The sequence below is a fragment of the Ischnura elegans genome, chromosome 6 (assembly GCF_921293095.1).
Source record: "Ischnura elegans chromosome 6, ioIscEleg1.1, whole genome shotgun sequence".
In the NCBI taxonomy this organism is placed as follows: Eukaryota; Metazoa; Arthropoda; class Insecta; order Odonata; family Coenagrionidae; genus Ischnura; species Ischnura elegans.
In genome coordinates this window covers 43,859,166-43,882,258 of record NC_060251.1, presented here as the reverse complement: position 1 = coordinate 43,882,258, position 23,093 = coordinate 43,859,166, and the positions used below count along the sequence as shown (strand labels likewise).

Below are 23,093 nucleotides of genomic sequence, written 5' to 3'. Positions count from 1 at the left end.
AAGAATGGCAAAATTGAAAACTTTTCAGATTGATGGAAAGAAGCCCATTTTTTTTAACCATTTCACTCTGAATTATTTCTAAGAATTATAAATCTACCTTAATCCTTAATATCTACCTTATCATGATAACTTATGATTACTGCATCGATTATGGTGAAACTTAATCGTTCAGAAATGAAATTTGGTTTGAACACGTTTCCCCTATTTAATAATGTTCCACTCGAGTAAGTCGTAATCTTACCCCTGCCTCCCTTTGTATTTCTCTGACGATGAACTATTTGGGAGTCGCAAACAAATGAAGATATTGTTCCCTCAACTTGGTACATTTCTCGCTCTCGCTGCTGATTTTATGATCACTTTCCCAAACCGCAGCGTAACGAGATAATTAATAAACCGCGGGTGCGAGCGTCCTCGTTTCTATCTCGCGCCAATAATCATTTCCGCTGATCCGCTAATTGAATGCGCGCGTTCAGATGAAACCGTCCGGAGTTGCGGGGGTGAACGTGAGTGTAGGCGGCAGACCTCCTATCCCTCCTCTCACGTGGTTTGGAACCTCATGCGCTGAGCCACCCCGTGAAGCGAAAATTCACCATTTCATATTTTTTCATCGTTGCGGCTCGAGCATAAACTAAGAGAACATTTTCAGGTTTTTTTTTACTGGACCTCTTCAAACCTGAAAGCGAATATCCCGAAGAAAATTTGCGTTAGCCTCATTTTAGCCTACAGATATAGAACCAAAAACTTTTGATCGGCTTTAAAATTGAAATTGTAGTGTTAGTACCACTTTGTATCACCCATAATACCTAAAAAATTTGCGACAATTATAAGAAAAGTTTGCATTGCATTGAACTGAGAGTGTTGTTGTTCCATAAGGTCACGTTAGTTAAATAATATCAATAAGTCGTACTACCCTTCCTTAACGCCACTCATTGAAGAATAACGACAAAACTGGAATCCATCGTCATCAGCCACGCTTGAGATTCGGGAGAGAGAACGAAAATTGCTGATACATATGGTACACTGGGACTGAAGAGGCTAAGGCTTCACATCTGATTTTTTTATTAATCATCCCGTTCTTATTGTTTATTGCCAAACATTCATAAGTTAACTGCTACACGTACATTTTGTATCGATCACCTTTATTATTAAAGATATTTTAGATGAGGACTTTGAAGGAAAAATAATTAAGCATAATTATTTGGTCTCCATGGGAATTCATGATTTGCCGACCCGGAGGTGCACACCCTATGCATAGAGAGAATTTGGATCTCGGGGAATTGGCGCAACAATAAACATCGCGCAACGAAGCGCGAGTTCTTAGACACATACTTAGCGGAGTTCATGGTGTATCAGGAGTGGATGGGTAATGATCCATTCTATTTACCGTTCAAAATGCTAGTCAAGATGTGGCTAACAGTTAAGAATCTTTGAGTTTTAATTTTGATGAATGAATTGATTGCACTAATTTTAGAATTGTTTTGATGATTTAAAAATGTTCGGCTATAACCGATAAGATCTCATTATCATTATCCGAAAAAATTGTATTTGAATAAAAAATATTCCACTCTCAGGAAGTTCCCAGGTAGCACATGTAGAGGTATTTAATTACCCCGATGATACTCGATTACTGAGGTAGGTACCAGTTGGTACTCAAGCACCGAGGTTGTTACTCGAGTAGTCAGACGAATATATCAAGATCGATACTAGCGGTAAAAATTTTTCTGATCTAAGAAGGATGCTTAAATACCTAAGTCACGAGCGTTCTATTTCCTGGCCGAGTATACATGAGCCACCCCGTAACGCATTATCCACCACATCACGTTCTTTTTTATCACAAGGGCTCACGCAAATTTTTATCGTCGATATTATTTTTTGACTGGATCATAAGACAGTTTCTTTAATTTTTTATCTCAAGACTGCTTTTAAATTCATTACCCTTTTTCGTACTAGGGTTTTAGTCAAAAAGACATTACACTCTGAGGCAGTGCCCAAATACAGGTAGAGGCAGTGGAATAACTAGGAATATACTTTGCGGAGAATGGGGGTTCTGGCGACCCCCAGGTATTTTTATACTTGTTAGATATTCAGTAACTCGTCTCACTGCCATGATATGAATAAATGATCTCTAACTTTAAGTAAATACAGTTATTTGTCAAAAATAGACGATACTTTGAAATATATTTTTTATTTCTCAGAGGCTTTGGAGGGGGGATCTATCCCCTATTTCTCCCCCATATTCACACCACTGGGTAGAGATATTTTAATACCCCCATGATATTCGATTACTGAGGTAGATACTAGATTAAGGTACTCGAGAACCGAGGTTGCTACTCGAATAGCCAGACGAATTTATTAGTTTCAAGTGGGTGCTAAAATGCCTCCATCATGAGCATTCTATTGCCTAGGCGAGTATAAAACGAGTTTTATTTTGTGAATACCAGCACCGATGGTAAATGTGACAGTCTATGCGTGAAAAAGCAAATAAAAGTTTCAGCAGGAGAGTAGTTGTGCGTTTTATTACAAATTGACTTCTCGAGTACTGTGTTCTGATTACTTTAATACCTGTATTCGAGTAAGTAATGCACTCTCTTAATTCACACCTTCATGACTGACGACAGTTAATTTTAGTTCGTTACCTTTGCTATATGGGTGAGGAGAGTAGTATCCAGGTGACATACGGAAAATATAGGTCTGGATGGAGTGAATGGGGAAGAGATATTGAAAACAGTGTGAGAAGTAGAGTATTGGATAAACGAGGGAGAGCCAGGTAGACAATAGGATTTTTAGTTATAGTGAAAGGGAGTAGGCCTTATTAAGAATTGATAAGTAAGTCCATAAAGAGAGAAGAGACTCCAAGAATACTTCTCGAATATCCAATGCAAACCTACCTCAATCGGTGGAATAGTTTAAAAGTAATAAGGGCTACATTGGCCCAGTATTCCATGTCGTATTTTTTGTTGCATTTTCTGAAGAAAACATTTTAACGTGTACGTTGCCGATATTTATACCTAAAAATTTTACCTACTGGATCGTTTTCTTTATCTTTAGGGTTCGTGCATATGCTAGATTATAATTGTCTAGACATTTTAATAGACAGAACCACCAGGCCTAACTTCCTATTTCTTCATTGAGTAGGGTTTTTGGGCCTAAATACTAATAAATGCCTTTTTTGTAGCAATTTCAAAAGCAAGTCTCTTAAGACCTCTTATTGGCCCTTAGTAACCGATATATAGAAGGGGAAAATTTTCGAAAATTTTTATTCATTCCGTTGTAATCGCTATTAAGAGAAGCAAAACGTAACTTTCGTGAAAGTTTAAATAATAAGGGCCACCATGCTATAGGTACCGTGCTCTTTTTTTATTTATAAGCGTTCACACTTAGCGGGACTGAGGCGGGTACGAATATGTTAAGCGTATTAGTTTATGAATTCGACATGTATAGATAAAAGATAATATATTTCCAATTCTTCACGATAACTTTGTGAAATCATGAAGGCTTGCGTTTTACACCATGCAGGGGGTATTTTTTTCGAATTTGAGCCGTTTATTTACATGTATTATATCCAGGGATGGCAATTGAAAGTAAGGAAAGTAAAAAAATGTACAACTTCAACAGTTTTGTTCCTGGGAGCGAAACGTAGAAACAAAACAAAAAAGAATAAAACCCGGAGAGTCTAACTCAGGGTCGAAACGAAATCGGAGTCAAAACTACTTCGGGTCGAAACCAAACTAAACCTCTGGGACGAAACGAAGCACAGATGATGTGTGCAAGGCGAAGGGACCATGTGCTTCACCTTCGAACGTTTTAGTTTCCACCCGCACGTAGAGTACGAAGTATGGTAGAATGAAGCAAAGGTTCGGCCTACCGCCATTAGATGGATGGGGCACTCACTCACTCATGAAAAATTTCGCGCAGGAACGAAACTTAACTCAGGCCTCGTATTTTCGTTTCTATCCGGGTCGAAACAAAACATTTTCGTTTCGTTTTACTTGACATACCTGGTTATAGGTACGGACGAGGTGGGATCACCTCAACCTCGATTTGTACAACGAAAAGAGCGCGGATCTGGCGCCATCTTCAAACCTCGCCAGCATCAGGGAATCGATCGGAACGCCGGAAATTGCAACGCACGGCTTGAGCAAATAAGTGGGGGTAGTGTGGGGGAGGGACCTGTTCCTTTCTCAGCCGCATTATGTACGCGGTTTGGTTTTTCGTGTCTTCGAGATGCGTTGAGGCATGGTATATGCTCATGACGGTGGGAAAATTCGCTGGTAATTGAGGACTAGGATTCTCCCATTGTGGGTGCTTGAGGAAAAATTTTATATTTACCAGGATGAAATTCGCTATTTAAAAAAAGATCATTTGAGTTAGCCAGGATTCCAACCCAAATCTCCATATTGATGGTATTCGTGATATCCTGGCTCAAATCCCGGCTATACCAAACAGTTATTTTCATGGCGAATTTCATCCATGTTGTAAATTACTTTATCATCCGTGCGCGCGATTACGTACAAAATAACCTTTTGGATGCTGTACTCTTTGCGGATAATCGCGTTGTAATCGTCATTGCGATGAATAAAACACAAATATTACAATTGTTTTTGGATTCTTCAGTCTGCCACTGGATGTGCTCTCATCCTATCAAGCGATTATAATGTATTTACAATTGTCGCCACTTGATGAGAGTGGAATGATCCGAATTACGAGGGAAAATGCTCTGTAATTAAGAATGTTGACAGAAATTAATATCCATAATCTGTAAAATTTATAAATTTTCGGTCCTTACCTCACGATTTCACTCCATCGCAAAACGTGTAAATAAAAATGGATCTTAGGCCTCATTTTTGTAGAATAATTCTATGAATTATGAAAAATGTTTCTGATACGGCTTATGTGGCAGCATATATGAAACTTCTAAGGAAAGTTTTGTGGGCTTCTTTGTGTGGCCCCCCTGGGATGGAGGTTTCTGGACCACCAATGACTCAGAATCGAAAACCTAGCTCATTAATTCGTGGATCCCGCGCCTACGGTATAAGAGAATCCCGTTTCGCGTCCTACTCTATCTCCTTCGACACGAATATTAAAATAGAGGCTCATTAAATTGGCCTCTGAATGTGTTGTCAACCGCCGCGCATTTAAATGGATTTACATAATTCGCCTCTCGCGTCGCTGACGGACAAATTGATCCGAATTTCACGGGGAAATAAGGTATAATTACGGCTGACCACCGAAATTTACATTCCTGATGATCTTATTTATAAAATTCATAACTTTTCAATGCTATATCTGGAAATTATAAAGATTATACTGCAAAATATTGGGAAAATGTGGATCGCATTGTACTCATAACCGCGCCGCGGACACTTTTGAAAGCCGATTAAAATGCGACTCAAGTGGCAACAGAAATCAACCTACTGTGGGATGGAATAGGATAGTTTCCTTCATAAAAGAAAACGAAAGGCATTGATTACGATTCGTTACCCATTATTAGTGTATTCATATCGTACAAATTATTTAGTTTTAGAAATCCCAGTTTAGACGACTGTCAATGGCCAATATTAACCTCATTTGAAAAAGGCCAGATTGGCGCCCATGCGATGCAACTCACGTGACGTCACAGGGACCGAGATTCTATACGAGTAGATAAGAGTTTTACATCGCCTGAGATTACCAATTCATGCATGAGGCACAGAGCTCAGGAACACATCTCCTAATAATCACCTATTAATATTGCATTAGGTCGGAAAGTTTTCTTCGTTTGATAGGGTGATAATAATCCTTAAATAAGCCAAGCGCTACCCGCTAGCTGGGTACTTAGGTACCTGCTAGCAGCCTGCATCGTAGCGGTGCTCAAAGCCTTACCCCCAGGTCACCTCACACGGCGGTAGCGGGAACCGGAAATACGTCATACGGGTTTTTCCCACCATTCATACTTTTTTTCAGCCTTTTCGTTTTCGCGCGCTTGAAAATTCCCACTTTTCATTTGATCGCGAAAAATATAAATCGTCATTTAAAAATATAAGAACGTGAAATGCGTGCTCCAGGAGTAACAATCTTTCGAGTTAGGCAATAAAAAAATTATAATAAACCACCCTAGGGGGCTTCCTTCATGCAGTCCTTTGTCGCAATCGCGCAAGCGTCATCGTACGGTCCCTGTCAGCAGGTGGTGAAGGACGCGGGGAAAGGACCCAGGGTATTCGTTCGGATGTAACGTGGGTACGTGATGTGGTCTTACCTTTTCCTCCAGCAGTAGTGCCCTCCCACGCCCACTCCTCCCAAGTCCTTTTATCTTCGCGGCACACCCGGTTTTTTTCTCTCTCCATCCACTCTACCAGGGGCACTTTTTTCCCACAGTCTCGATTTTATGTTTACTGCTTCCCATTGGAGATGAGCGCTCGACCGACCCCGGGGTTCTCGCTCTGCGCAGTCAAAAGTTACGCAGCGCAGCCCGAGTATGTCTCCATTTTTCATGCCGGACGGTGCTCAGCCACCAGTACACTTCATGAATCCTAACTAAACTAGCAGTGGGTACCTACCATCTTCCTTCCTACTAATACTTGGCTGAAATTTCTGGCAGTGAATTTTCTTTTTTATTTTATTTATCTTAATCACCTCGAAAAAAGAGCATTCAAGGACTTAAAAGCGGCGGGGAAATCTAACGAATAATAACGTAGGACGATAAGCCATGCCCCAGAAAGTGACATCCTACCCAAGTGGGATTCGAAGACTCTACCTCCGATTCGGCAGGCAAGTGCTACGCCGCTACGAAATTACTTGAACCAACTCTTCAAGTCATACATTTGAACGCACAAACACTGAAACAACTCTACTACTACGATTGAATTAAAAGTAGGATGCTTAGTTGATGTAGATGGAAGTTCAAAGGTTTAGGTACTTATCCTTGCCATTAACCGTCTTTTTTATGGTATCACTTATGTTTAGTTATATATCATCTTTAAACGTCTGGTAACATGGATTCTCTCAACATTTTCCCTATCTCTTATTTGAAAAGGGCGAATTAGTTTTTTTGGTTTTTGGGAAGCTCTCGAATTACTTTTAAAAAAATTATTTTCATTCAGGACAGATTGTGTCTATGGAAGGAAAAACTATTCAAATTTTTGAATAAAATCGATATCTAACCAGATATTTATAGTTCCCTTGAATCAAATTTGGGTCCTCATATGAGATACATAATTTTAAGAAGATATCTTTAATGTGTATTTTAGATGGCAAGTGCATATATAATTTACTCATCCTAATATATATAGGTATATGAGTATAGTTGATGATATTAATTTATTTTTTCAATGAACAGTAGGTTCTTATTATCTTCAATTGTGTCTCAAAAACTTTTCCGGTTTAAAATCAACCCGTTTTCCATGACGCCTCAAATTCATCTCCTTTATTTGATTACATAAAAGGGAAGACATTACATTTGCTACTGGGGTTCTTTTTCGTTTGAAGTCGGATACCACGATGAAAACTTTCCAAGACCCCTGCAAGAATGGATTGAAAGTGATGTTATTAAGTAAATTTTACCCTTCGCTCCCCGCAAGGAGGGTTTCCGCCCCTCGGTGTGCGGTGTCCAATGGCATTCCAAAACTCTGGTTTCTCCCTCGCGGAAGCCTCGTCTTCTCGTCGAAGGAAATATGAGTGAAGAGGAATGGAAGCGGTTGCTGAATCGACTCTTTCCGACCGTTCACCTCGTAGGTTGAGCGGAGGAACTTTCGTAGATTTTTACCCCGTGGTGACGTTGTTTTACCTCCCAACTTCGCGGAAAATAATTTTGCACGTTTACGCTTATCAATACTACGTGATGGAATGAGGACCCATGTACTACACTGAGGGCAACATTTAACTCATTTTCGGATGAATTTAATTTTTGAGCTGATTTAGGGTAAAATACGCATGTTAAACGTTCACGGTCAAATGTTCAAATGTTTGGGAACAGATTTATAAAATTTCATGAAAATTATATTTCGTATCTGCGATTACTTTTACAGCTTTTGTAATGTAAGTAAAGCATAGGAGTACTTTTCAAAGTGAATCGCATGACTTGCGTATACATTCGTCATTAATTATACCTTTTCAAAATTGGTTATTTTCATCACCTCTGTAGTGAGTAAACAATTTATTCGATACTTTACCCTACACTCGCTCTCCTGTGACAAATGCTAATTTATTCAATATATCAGTATCTATAGGTTGTTAAACTTAGTATTTTGGTCAAGTGTGTATTTATTTATCAAGCAATGGCAAAATGTTGTGGCGTGTTCCAACTTGCTATAAAACGCATTTAAACATTTTTGCTCGGCTTTTCTTTCATAATATCTCTTTATTATTTATAAAATAAGAAGTGTATACAAAAAACAATAAAAACCAGTTGGTAAGTTAGTTCAGTCTTTAAAGGGTTAATTTCAAAACTGCAGTAAGTTTTTTTCTTCCACGTCAAATTTTTTTTACTACAATAGTGTGATTATGACGACTTGGCCAGATTGAGCGTGGACCACAAGAGGCATCATTGCTCTCAATTGGATGACATTAACCGTATGCGACTGTTTTTAGGTGACTGATGCAGTAGGAGGTCGAAGACAGATCGTAATTGTCTAATTAGGCAGGAGATGCTATAGTCGAACGCAGGCATGTAGTCCCAAATATGCTTCATGGGGAGCTTGCATACCTTTCCCCAATTCACACGTATCATAAACCATTCATCGGTAATCATTCTCTATGGACAATATATAAGGTAAGATTCCCCTTTAAATTCAGTCATAAGCAAATTTTGTATTACATTAAATGCAGAAAAGAGGGAATTTTATAGCTTAAATTTTGACGTGATACATAAAAACTGAGGTTGTTTTCATTTTTAGATGCCAAAAGCTAGTTTAAAATAAGTCTTAGGTCTACGACAACAACTTGGTTGATCGCCAATGCTATTTTTGACTAAGTATTTTTCTCCTCATTTGTAAAGGAATAAAATATCATCCCATGTACTTGCTGGTGGGGAACGTGTGGTTGACTGAAGGGTCTTGTGTTAAGTTCCCGGTTGAAGACTTCATACCTACACCATGTTAAAAAATTCAATAAGTCCGAGATGGCACAGGAAAAGAAAGTCTTGAATGTGTGAATATCAAATGTCTGTGGTTTGATCGGTGAAGAGTACTCTCACTAATCCAAGCCAAACTTCGGGTTGAATCAGTGAATTTGAGTGATACATGGTGAAGAAGTAGCTGAAATATTAAGGTGAATAATTTTCAACGAAGAAGAAAATCGATTGATTATCGCTCGAGATGTTATGAGAATTTTACTTTTTAACCCTTTCTAACCCAGAGCTGCTTTTGGGAGATTTTAAATTTGAAGAGTTCTCATATAAAAAAGGAAAAATTTTCTACTCAATCATAATTATTGCGGCAGCTACATATTCCGTCATTAAACATTTCAGAACAAAACTGCACGCAGTTTAATTCTCTCCCGAATAGGCCTGAAAATGTATACATTTTTTAATGTTTCTTAGAAGCAACATTGGGTTGTAATTGGTTAATCATAGGTACTGTTAAACTTCAGGGCTATCATACAGATAAAAATATGTAACACAGTATCCGATTTGTTTTATATTACTTTAATGTGTCGTTTGAAGCATGAATTAAATTGATGGATTACGCTAATGGCACCTTGTCGTTCCCCAATTCTTTTTATTTCAAGTCAAAAATTTATGAAACCTTTAGCCTGGTTGCATTCTCGATCGGTATTTTTATGGGAAAACGTAAGATATGAATTTAAGTTTAACTTCAAATACTCAAAATAAGTCACTTTCCTTTGATGCCTGGTGAGTCGTCAATGATTAATCCTAAATTTGAGGCTTACAATTTCTCAAAAAATTTGAAATCAATAATGTAGTTGCATAGTTGAAGACTATATGCTTTTCAGTTATTACTACCTTAGAATCATTGCAATTTTTCTTCACTTGCATCGATAACTGCTATGGATAGCTATGATAATTTTATAAATTTGCATATGCTTTTTGAAAAATGCATTTATGCAATATGCATTATGAAGTACCTACTTCATTCAAATAGTTGTAAAGTCACTGTCAACATTACTGGTAATTTATTATGAATTTGTACCGTTTGATGTAGCCAATTATTTTTAGAATATTTTTTATAGGGTAATGATTGCAATATTTGCATTTCACTTTGGCTAAAATAGTCTATCAAGTTGCAATCCCTCAAGAGGTTAGTACCACTTGATAATGCTATGTATTGTACCGATTTCATAATCATTTGAAAAAGCCTGTCAGCATCTTTCTTGGGAATTTCGTAATAACCTCCCAGAATTCCTTTATTTTCTCCTCCGTTACCTCTCGAATCTCTGGTAATATCTTCTACAATTAATCATACAATTTGTGCTATCGGCACATTCGTTGCAAAACCGATTGCCCCCTAATCAAAGGCGTCCCAAAGACCTCTTCGTTCGTCTTTTTGGCCTTCGCTGCGAGCCAAATTGGCATTCCTCAAAACGACCCAGATTACTTTTTCCCTCCCTTGAAATCCAATACTGGCCACATTCCATCCTGTATGCTTCTACTTCCGCCCTGCCTCTCTTTCCTTCGCTGTATTCATCTTCCCTTTTATCCTCCTTTCCCGCCCTTTATCATCTTTTATCCCTTGCTTCACCTCTCATTTTCCCGTCTCCAAATGCAAAGTTATCGCACTCTTTCATCTGCTAATGGTTTTTGTTTCACTTGCTCCGCGGAGCACGTCGTTCGCTTTTTTTATATATCCCCTTCTTCTTCTTGCCTCCGAAGGAATAAGTTCTCGAGAGAAGAAGTTTTCTGTTGTCCTAGTATAATTGCGTTGACTTACGAGATAAAGTTTTCCATACCAAACTTTTGAGCGCTCCTTTCTTGTGGAGGAGAACTTTCGATTATATTCCTTTAAGACTTCCCAGGTGACACTTATCTAGATTCTGCGTTCCATACTGCAATGGTACGGAGGAGAGAGAAAAAAAGTAATATTCCTCCCCACCTCATTCGTTCAAATAAACCGGAGAGTTTATACTTCTCAGTATTATCTCGGTATAGCGCGCACATTGTCTAATTAACTCAAAACTATGGCCGTTATTAATTGTTTTTTGTGAAAAATTCGTCCCAAAAGCCTTATGTCTCCTGTGTAATTAATGATGCGTATTGCTCTTTTTTGCATACCTCCGTCTTCTGGTTCGTGCAAAAAAGAACCTCCTTAACTACTTGCTGTTTTCTTTTCGAGGAGAGAAACGAATGAGGCTGTTTATCCATGATGTCGTCCGCTCCATAAAGGATAACTCCTCTAATATATCTTCTAGAAAATTTGTCACTGCTATTTTAATGGCGCGCTAAGGCTACGATTTATGCTTCAAGTTGAACTGTTGAAATTCATAACATGACGCCTGTTCACCAGATGTTTTGCTAACGTGAACTCGAAGTATTTTTATTTGCGAGGTTGAATTCTTGTGAGTAGGAAAATATATACTTGCATTTTTTCAAGAATTCTGGTACTAACCACGGTGATATCTTTGCATAATGATCAATGATCACAAATTTTATTTTATTTAGTGTTTCTAGTGCGTTGCATCACAGGTTGTTTACCGAATCTTACTCCATTAAGTCGTTGGACAAAGTTCACGCTCTAAATAACCACTGCAATGCACAAATTGTGCGAAAAATGCGCAGGAAAAAAATCATTATCCTTGACCAGGATCATGAGAAAAATGCAAATTTACTGTATTTATATCGTGTTATTTTGGAAATAAAAAAATAAACATGCAAAGTGTTATATGTGGCATTCTAAAATTTTATTTTTGCGACCAATGATCACAAATTTTATTTTATTTAGTGTTTCTAGTGCGTTGCATCACAGGTTGTTTACCGAATCTTACTCCATTAAGTCGTTGGACAAAGTTCACGCTCTAAATAACCACTGGCTGCATTATTTCCTCGTACATCACATAATGATTTGTAAGCGTAACAGTAATTTATTTTAAGAACTTATTTATCAATCTAATTGATATTGGCATACATAAATGTTAACTTTTCTCCCATTTCTATTAAAAACCGTATATGTCCCTTCCTTGCTCAATGGAGGAGACTATTCCGCATTCATTACAATATTCTTATTTCAAAAGTCTTTATGAGCTGGTTATTCTTATGAAAAGATATGCTATCTCAGCCTGGAGATGTGAGGAAAAGTTAGGCATTATGCCATGGACCTTTGATACATCGACTTTTAGTCATGCCTTTTGTGCAGAAGAATTGTAAATCGTGGCTGATGCATCTAGCTTGCATATACTTTTATTTTTGTGTTGCGGTCAAATAATTATTTATTATCAGTTATTTACAATAATGTAAACGCATAACCATTTATCGTAGCAAAACCTTTTGATATGTGCTCTATAAGTGATAGGCGTGTTAGAAAATTGGAGCCGGAGACGGAAATTTGTCTAAAAATAAGTGAGAGTACGCCATTTTGGGGAAATAAATAAGCTTCGTAAACCTTTTCTTTAAAAAAAATGTGATTTTTCAATGCTAGAGAGGGCATGGAAGGCTTCAGCGATGAGTAAAATGGACAGTTATGATAGACGAGATAATCGTTGCATAATTTCTTGTGAACAGTTGAGCCTAAAGTGACCGTGAAGGATTAGAAATATCGATGAGAAATTCCTTAGGAATCCTTAAAGGTTCCATTGTTGTGGACAGAAATAATCTGCGGCCTGATTTTGCTATTCTTCACATTATAAATATCTTGTTAACTTGTTCTGCCGCGTACTCAACTTGCGGCTGACCAGATATAATAAGATTAGAGCAACACGAAAGCTGTTTTTACGCTAGGTGTTCCTTGGCTTCCCCTCTGCAATAAAGGTATTTTGCTAAGTACCTCCGCTGCCTTGTGAAAATAGCCTAGGAAGTAGAGTAATCAAACTAACTTGATGAGTGCCATTTGTGTCACAATTTGTGTGCTATTCCCTTGGAATAATACGACGTCAGAGAGAATGATCGTTTTGATAAAGCGGGAATATCCCCATCCTGCTACGAAATAACTACCACCCTATCGTCTGAAGCTGACACTGGTAATTATGATATCGTGTTCTTTGTCGATGAGTTCTTATCTGTTTGAGAGGATATACATTCCCACCATATTCCCATGAACGATGAGAAAATTATTTGTGACAATGAGCATTAATATTTGTCTTCCAGAATGAATGGGTTTGAATTTTACCTGAGCCAACATAGCCAGGTGCATAGGTTGCTTTAGTGTTTTGCAAAACGTTTGAATTAACAGACGCCCACAGTGCTTCGCTGGGTCATTAATATGCATTATTACTCCTCTATTATTACTCCTATACGCCATGACTTATATTAGGTACATTGATTGTGCAGATTAAAGCAAACACTCCTTTTAATGGACGTGATTTCGGTATTTTGCACTGATATTAACTGAAAGAAACGTCTGCTATGCCATTAGGTACTCCAGAGAGAACATTATTAGGTAACTTGTGCGCAGAGTTTGACTCATGTAGCCGAGTGTTGTCGCAAGCATGCATCGAATGTTCGGGAGAATTTCTGCTAAACTGTTTATTTAGCTACTGGAAGTGAATCGTGGTGAGGTGAGGTCTGTGGTAAAGGTGGACGGCTTAATCCCTTTACACGGTATTACCTTTATTCGGTCCGGACGCAAAAGGGTCGAGTATATTTGTGTAGGTATCGCAGTCCAGGGCTCCAGATGTGAGCTAATACTGTGATGGGATTCATGAGTCATGAAAAAGGCTTTTCTCACTTCCCTAATTCATGCAGTAAGGCTTCCCGATCTCAAAACAAGAGTCAGGACGCCTCGAACAATGCTGACGAATGACGCCGTTGCTGCATTATGCAAAATAAATGACCGTAAATGTACTTGGTGTTTGTGAGATCGTTCCTGTCCTTGTCAGCGCTTTAATAAAAATGAGAAAATAAAACATTCTCTACACCAAACACGGAAGTGTTTCTTTCCATGCTGTCATTACCCGTACCTCACTTTTAACTCAATTCCTAGGTTTTATTCCGTATTTAAATGCTTGGCTTGAAGGAAAAAAAAATATTTCTGATAATAATCGATTATATATTACCTACAGTTAATAAGTAGGTACGTAGTAAATCATCAGTAATAAATGGTTCATTACATTGTAACGCTTGAAAATTAGTTATTTTCAATCACTGGGAATTCGATTTTCACATGAATAGTAAAATTCCATTATTTAAGCTATCATTACGAGTAAGCATGTAACCCCCGGAAAGCACTATCGGAAACAATAAAAAAATTATCTATCCTAGATAAGAATAGCCGGTAGTAATTTGCTTATATAAATTAAATTCATTGGTATATTTCAATAGTTTGAGTCGTTTTAGAGCTCAAATGACATGAAAAAAGAGAGGATATAATTTTGATGGTCCCATTTATGATGTTTAAAGATTTATTGCCGCTGATAACCAAATGGGTTTCCTTTATTGTCATCTAATCGCTAAGTCTACATTTTAAAGAGTCTTGTGAAAATCCAATTATCAGGAAAAATTCCCTTAAGAACGCGAGCGGTAGCGTAAAAAAAATAAGTCAGTGGGACGGGCTCCAGGATAAGAGAAAGCAATAGCAAAATTGGCCGGATGGAGGCCTTAAAAGGGAGGAAGGAAAGAAATCAAGATTTTGGCGTTCATTTGAATCGCGTGTTCAAGACCTTGAGTTTAACGGCATCATTCCTCGCGAAGGATTAATGGAAGGAAGGGAAAATAAAGTTATCGCGGGATTAATTGACTTTCGGAAAAACGTTAGGAAAAAAAGTCGTAAAATATATTACTTAATGTCATGTTAACGCCAGAGAGAAAAATAATCAAGTTTGCAAAAATGCATTTCACATCTAAGTCAATCGGTCAAGTGTACAGTCTCTCATATATTTATCTAATACATTTAATTTATTATGTCAATTACCCCCGTAAACAGTATAATAAGGACTTTACATCTGGGTTTTCCACAATGACTACTACATCTGGGTTTTCCACAATGACTACCAGTAGACGATCACACATATCCATGGTCTGGTAAGGTGCATTCTATCTAGGCAGGACTCGAACCCACAAATTTAATTCATGGCCATCCTACTCCAAAGATTTCATTCAGATGGCACTTCTTAACTATTTATAACTTATCCATTGAGTGAAATACCGTAATTTACCACAAGCCTTGCTTATTATTTTTCTACAAATAATCGTCTTTTTTTATCTCCCATAATGTGAGCATGGTAGCCTTATGATTATTAGTGTTTCATTGACCATAAAGAAAATCAAGAGATGTAGTATGTAAATCAGGGGAGTATGGTAGCTTAGTGGAATGAGCGCTAAGCTGCTGAACGAGGGGTCTCGGGTTCCAACCCCGGGTGAAGCCTTCGTGTATCTCTAAATATGATTCTCTAATGGTGAGGTATTGGAACTGGCCTCTATACACTGAATTTAAGGAATTTACACGCCTATGGCTTAGTTTAGGATGAGTTCTACCGTCGTCTATTCAAGCCAACCTTCGGGTCGAGATACTGAGAGAGTGAGCGGGATACTCCTCAAAGGCTTGTAATATTTATTTTTACTTAGTTTGAAAACCATGAGAATATTCTTTAAATACTAGAAAGGTCGGGTAATATCGGGTTTAAATGTGTGTGACTACTCTAATACATGTCTCAACTTATGCAAAATTTCTATTTCGTGTTTTAAAGGGATTTTCTATAAAGAGAGAAAGTATTAATTGTTGCATTTTTGGGATTAAGATAAATGGAAAGGGAAGCCTGAAATTAAAAGATGTGGACGCACTATTAAAATTAACGTTTGAAACCAGCCTCTTTAAAGGCGTGGCATTGTATTATATCGCTACCATCACAAAATTTGGCTTATCGTCCACGTCTGCGATGTCAGATTTTCCTTTTATATTTATCAATCCCCCCATGCATAGGCGGATCCAGGGGGGGGGGGCACGTGCCCCCCCCCCCCCAGACCCTCAAAAATATGCTAGATTTTTAATACGGCCTCATTATCATTGCGTTCGTTTTGTATTACGAGGTATCCTTGTGCCCCACCCAGAACAAAATCCTGGATACGGCCTTGCTTGTGCCCCTCCCAGAAAAAAATCCTGGATCCGCCCCTGCCTCCATGCAACGATTCTCCTCCCTATTTGAACAACCCCTACATTACCACGAGTTAAAAAATAAATTGGAATCAACATACAAATAATATTGATCGAACGAAAATATCAATTAATAAATAATCATAAATTTTACATTGTCAAAAAGGGTGGAACGCTTTTTAAGAAACTTTAAGCTTAGTCGGAATTCCAACCCTGGTCTCCGGATCGCTGGTCAGGTATGCTAACTGATGCACCATTGAGTCATCTTTCTCTGTGGCAGATATCTGAGTCCGGGTTTCATTTATGGTTATACGAGGGCTGTTTTTTTTAAGTAAGAGCCGTTTTTCCGTACGCTGTAGCAGTTCGCACGCAGTCCGAGTGTGCGCGCTGCCTCCCGGCATTCCTTGCGAACAACCACATGTCAGTTGCAGTTCTGTACCTAACCTTTACGCTTTACTGTGGATCTTTTAAATGCTTTAGATTATTGAATCGCCCGCCGCGTGTGAGATTCGGTCAGTGATACGATTTTTGACTGCAAGAAACATGTCGGCTGCAGACATTCACCCTCATCTTTGAGAAGTGTATGTTGCTAATGCAATGAGCAAAGGTTAAGTGCGGAAATGGGTCGGATAATTCAAAGATGGATGCGAAATAATCACGATGATGATCACTCAGGACGGCCATCTCTGATCACAAACGTTGTCGCGCTGCAAAATCAAGGCAACGGTGTTCTGGGACTGGCGCGGTGTTTTGCTAGTGAACTTTATAAAGAACTTAGTTTCAAATCATGATAAGTTCCTAAACAACCAAGGTAACTACGTGGAAATATAAAGAAAAGTATGAAAATTCTAAAAATAAAAGAATTTTTCAAAAAACAATTTTTGTTTATTTCATGTAAAAAATCGCCCTTACTTAAAAAAGCAACCCTCGTATGATTTATTTTCCTGGCAAATTTCACCTCAGCTGTTAACATTTTCACACCCGTGCGGATGAATACGTACAAACTGTGCTTCTGATATTACTTTTCCGTATTTCCACATTCAATATGCCGGTTGAAGCGGCGGAGAAGACTAACACTAGAAGTTTCATCCCTTGTACCTAAAACCCTTATCTTCCATTCTACTATCCCTACTTCTACTTCCCCCCCTCCTCAACCTTTACTCTCTTCCTCGGAATTTCCTTTAAAGGGGTTACGCTCCGCGATGCGAAACTATTTGTTTTGCGGGATCAGGAGAGAGAAAGTGTTCTCCGAGCCGAAGCTAGATTGGTTTGTAGGGTGGGAATTTAGTTTTTGGGTTGGTAGGCAAAGAGCGATTGTTTGCGTGAATTCCTGAACCGAAGGAAAAGGCAAGGCAAAGTTTTGGGAAAGATTGGTGGGTGTGGATCAAAAAATCGTTTGACTTAGGTGTCTGGCATGTGTAAGCAGAAAGATCGGTTGTGGCGTGGATAATTATAACGCGTGGCTGAGAATCACTTGGATAAGGTCCTCAAACACATTACCATATTAAAATTATAAAATATTTGCCATGATAGAAACTTCATGCAAAAGAATGCATTGCCATAAGTCATATCATAGGGATCCAACCTAAGCATTTCAAAGGACCGTTTTTCGGAAGTGGTAAATTAAGTAGGCAGAGACATGGGTTATCGTGTGTTTAACGGTGACGTATGGCAGAGAATTGCTAAGCCTCATATACATTATCAAATTAAAATTATGAAATCTTTGCCGCGAAAGAAACTTCATGTGTGACAATGCATAGTTAAATATCATATCATACTGATTTAAGCAAAGAATTTCTAAGGACCGTGTTTTTAAGATGGCGCATGTAGGCAGTGAGTTTTTAGCGAGGATAAACGTGACTCATCGTAGAGAATCGCTTGGACGAGGTCCTCAAATACATTATGAGATTAAAATTATGAAATCTTTGCCGCTAAAGAAACTTCATGTGAGAGCTGGCACTTTAGGCAGGCAGAAACATAGTGGGTAATGGTGATTCATGGTAGAGAATCATTTAGAAGAGGTCCTCAGATACGTTATCAGATTGAAATCATGAAATCTTTGCCACCGAAGTAACCTCCATTAAGACAATGCATTGCTAAAAATCATGTCATACGGATTTAAGCAATGAATTTTAGAGAACCGTGTTTCAGAGCTGGCAAATATATATAGGTAGAGAGATGGCGTAGGCTAAGGAGCTAAAAAATGATGACGTATATCAATCCCATAGACAAGGTCCTCAAATATAATACCAGATTGAAATTTTAAAATTTTTCCGAAACTTCATGAAAGATATCCATTACATAATATAAAACAACAATGGCAATTTCTATACTTAAATACATAACTCCATTGCCGACAATGACTTCGACATGCTAATCAATTTTCAAGGAAAATTTGCCGAAGGAGTATAAAAATCATCCAAAATGCCAAGTGCCGAGTCACCAAACTAGTTCAAGTAAAAATTTAAATCTTTCTCCTTGAAAATGAGATAGTGTCGAAACCATGGTAAGTAGTTGATCTGTATGTGAAACTGTGAAACCATTTTTTGGTTAATATTTTATCATTGATGTATCGAATTTCATCACGTCAAGCCTGAAACGAGTTCACACGTTCACTTTAGACAATGCATCGTTAAAAATAATATCTTATGGATTTAAATTATGAATTTTAAAGAACCTGGTTTCGACAGTGCACTTCGGGATGGGAAATAAAGATAAGGCGAGTAGGAGTTCCGGTGAACAGTTTTCCATACTTTTCATTAAAAAAATTAATTTTACATTCTTTTCTTCAGGAAAAATTATTACTTAATTTAATGATGTCTCCATACAAAAAATTCATTATGTGTAAAATAATCATACCATTGATTGGTTGCATGATAGACTCGATAAAATAGATTTTGATTTTTTATATGATAAAATAAATATAGGCTTTACGTTTATTTTTATTCCAAAAGAGTTTTAATAATTTATAGTTATATGGCAAGTACATTTATCTCAAACCTACTATTTCATCGGAATAATCTGTTTTAAAGTTCTCAATACTGATCACAGCCATGAAAAAATAGGTAAAACGTGTTATAGCAATAGATTTAGCAGTTTTTCAGGAAAAGAAATTATGCATTCATTCAGAGTAAAAAAAACCGGCGGTCGAGAATATTCGGCGAGGAAGAAGTTTGAGGTCGCTTCGCTGCGCAAATTTAAAAATTTAGCTCTCCAATTTTTCCGGTGCCGCTAAAACTTAATGGTTCGTGCATAGGAAAAAGGGCGAGAGATACAGAGAGAATAACATGTTCATTAATCAATGTCCTCAAGGTATAAGCGTGTGGAAGTACCCGAGATGACTTAGCGAGATGAAATGCTGAGCTAGAAAAAATCGACCGAGAAAGAAATTTTAAAAAATAAATCTGCATCTACTTGCCTAAGTGATGAGCTACGAATTTCGCGCTAACCATGCAAAAAGAAGGTGGCGGTCCATCGCGGTAAATTTCACCGCTATATAGGGTCAACTTTGGATCCTTCGGCTCGTCTCCATGTCGTGTTTACCTTACCCTTAGTGCAGGCGGTGTAAAAAGTAAGGAATAATGGGGGGATGGATTTTGGGAGAGGCACACGAGTTAAGGAGGTCAGCTCGGTCTGAATAAATAATAGCACTTCGTAGCTGGACTCGGCGTGCAGTGAGAGGGCCGAGGTCACGTGACGTGGACGGAGGTCAGTTTTTTTTAGCGAGGCTGAAATTACCGTCTCCTGCGGAAGCGCATCGCGTCGTGCGCGGGGGTCATGTTAGGTTCATGCCTTCGGAGGCTATTTAGCGGAGAAGACCTGAACAGGATGAGTACCATTAAATGCAGGTAAGTTACGATGATCCTATGGCCACTGTGACGCTTGATATTTCTGTTAATTTTTCATAAATACTGTTATTATTTTGATGATTATGTTTAATTTGATGTTTATGCGTAATGAAGGCAGATGGGAGGTTGCCAAGGAGTTTTTTGAGATGAGAGAGCAATTGTTGAGAGAGAGACCATTAAAAAAGTATTTGAAGGAAGGATATGAAAAAATAAAATTTTATTTTTAAAGGAATGAAGAGGTATTGGAAGAAAATACTGTCTGATGTTACACCACTAAATTAATCATTATACGTTTTTTTCCTATAGATTTTTAGCAAAAGGTAATCCTTTCAGAATATTATCATTTATATAAAAAGCTAAATAATAGTATTCCAAAGCACTAGAAATCCTGGTGGTCTGCCCAACGGGCCGGAAAGTGAAAGGTATGTGGTTCGATTCCCAGTTCATATTAACTTCACAGTCGTTCCCACGGCAAGATTGTAATATTGCACATTATCACCATACGCGACTTTAGCGCAGGTTTGTAGCTTTCAACCGGTTGTGGCCTCATTGAACCATTATCCCTTGCGATGCCATCCTTGATGGACAGCAAGGGCTAACACCTAGTACCATCAGCCTCGGTACAATTACCATGGGAATTCAGGAAAATGGAGAGCGTAGTGGTTTGCATAATTGCCGGGAAAGTCAAAGGTCCGTGGTTCAAATCCCGGTAAGTGGAATTAATTCTACTGGCAATCAATGTAAAATGCTATTCGCGTCCTTAATGGATGCATTTCTTGAACGATAGTCCGATATTAGGAATAGTTTGATAGATACGGAAGCGTAACATTCGAAGATATTCAAACCAATAAATCCAATCGCACAGCAAAATTGTAGGAGAAACTGATGATGCACTCAATTTTTGAGGCTTTAGTCTTGTACAATTCCATTTTCAGTTGGGAAAAACAAATTTTGCTTAGCTTAAATTACAGGATAAAGAATATTAATTTTTAGAAAGCGGAGTTGTTATTTTTCCCTAACTTAAAAATCAACTTTGTATAATGAAAATTAAAACTTGGTTTGCTACAAATTAATCTTCTTAATCCAGATATTAAATTTTAGAAAGTAGAGTTATTATTTTTCCTAGCTTAAATTATGAGAAAGAAATAACATTTTTATACGAACGTAGCAGCTCCAATGATGACTGCACATTATGTTCCATAGCTAATATTAGAAACAATGAAGAAAAATAATTTGATTACTATATGATGGAAAATTGTAGAGAACAGAATTTTAGATACTCAAAGCTGTAATTTAAAACATAGCACCACCATTGGATTCATATTTTTTGTTTTAAATGTTAAATAAAGGAAATTTACATGTGTATTCGATTACAGAGGCGCCTCTCTCATTGCAGAAGTTACATCTGAAGGAAGCCGTCACGGAACGGTGGCTCATTATAGAATGGTTCAAGAAATTACTGTCCAGTCACCCAATATGCATGAGAAGTGGGATATTAACCTCAATAACAGCAAACAAACGGGTAAAATCGTCGATATTTAATGCTCAACGTGGCTCCGTATCCGATTATTTCCATATTTTTTTAATGCAAAATTTTTCATAAAATTTTACTGAATCGTTAAATTTGAAGACCAAAACGCCGATTTATTTTTGCTAAATGCTATAATCCAGGCTTATGAGAATTACTACTTTTCTATAAATAAGCGTGGTTTTCGTTAAGCTAACGTGGAAGTAATAAGAATATTATATTATATAGAATCGTTATATTTTCATGAAATCAATGAGTATCAAAGTGATCAAAACAGCAGTGCCAAATCGGGGAACATCGTAATGTCATGGTAAAATTTGTTAGAAGGGAATTTGAATAAATAGTGGTGTACACTTCGTTCTCTCGTATTTGTGGCTACCGCACGTAAATGAACATCAGCTCTGAAAATCGAGCCATTGATAAAAATAAAAAAGAGAGAACTTTTCTTTTATAGCCAAGACGACCGAACCAATCCTTTTATACAATTTTCAAGATAATATATTGATCTACTTACCACTTTCGCTCCTCCAAACTATGACTGGTTGACGCTGAACTTCGCAAATAGTTTCACCGGTATCTCCAAAAGTCTGAAAAGAACGAAAAATGAATAAGATACTTGGATAAGGTATCCATTTCTTTTTTATACATCCTACATTTATTGCATTGAGCATGCTATCATACCTGTTATTATTTGATGCGTAAAGATATTTCGATCGATTTCACACAGTAGGATGTATTCATTTCTTCGTTCGGTCTCCAAACGTCATGTACCGCATTTGAACCAATCTAATAGAACTTAGGTCTCTTTTTCCCTGAATGCGAACACAGATTTAATTACTGCTCACGTGACTAGAATAGCGTCTATAATCTTATGATTGGGAAATTTTACATTATTTTATCTTTAATTTGCAATTTTTTTGCGATACCAAATTGCCCATAGTCGCATCTCGTGTTATTTTGAACTTTTTATGGCAGGTATTAATGTGATTACACCAGTCATTCGTACAATAATGAGAACTGCGTGGGAATGAGATAAAGCCATTACTCTTAAATTGCGCGGTAACCCATAAAAGGTTTTTAAGACTGGGTTTGCAAAGGCGTGACCAAGCCAAGGAAAATTCACCCTACCCATGCATGCTACGGCGCGGAAGAAGAGGCTATGGATAATTTAAAGCAGACTCCCGTGATATGGCTATTGCATTCGCTGACCTACTGCGCAAATAGCCATGAAAAAATCTCAGATACTTGAGGGAATTACCCTTCTTAATCTTCTGCTTTATAGTGATCATACCTTTATTTCCTAAAGGGATGAATACATTGACTTTTATCGTACTGATAAAACACTAGGCAATTTCATTATTGCAATTTCAAATTTTCCCTTGTAAGAAGGTCCTCATTTACCTCAAAGTCTTTCTTGCCTTAACCTTAGTATTTCGTTTACATTCTGGGCCAAATTACTTTTCATAAAGCACGTGAAATAAAAACACTTTTCATATGTTACTCTCTCCTCATATATAGCGTGTTTTACCTCGATTATCACCGTGAAAT

The 23,093-nt window shown here is 37.7% G+C and overlaps 1 protein-coding gene across 1 annotated transcript in view; it reads right to left on the bottom strand.

Moving 5' to 3' along the window:
* Positions 1-23,093, bottom strand: part of LOC124160597 (acid sphingomyelinase-like phosphodiesterase 3b) — a 1,228,662-nt gene that overhangs the window by 1,137,948 nt on the left and 67,621 nt on the right. Inside the window, exon 2 of the mRNA XM_046536481.1 lies at positions 22,060-22,132. The gene's annotated coding sequence lies outside the window, so the exon portion shown is untranslated. The remainder of the gene's footprint in view (positions 1-22,059; positions 22,133-23,093) is intronic.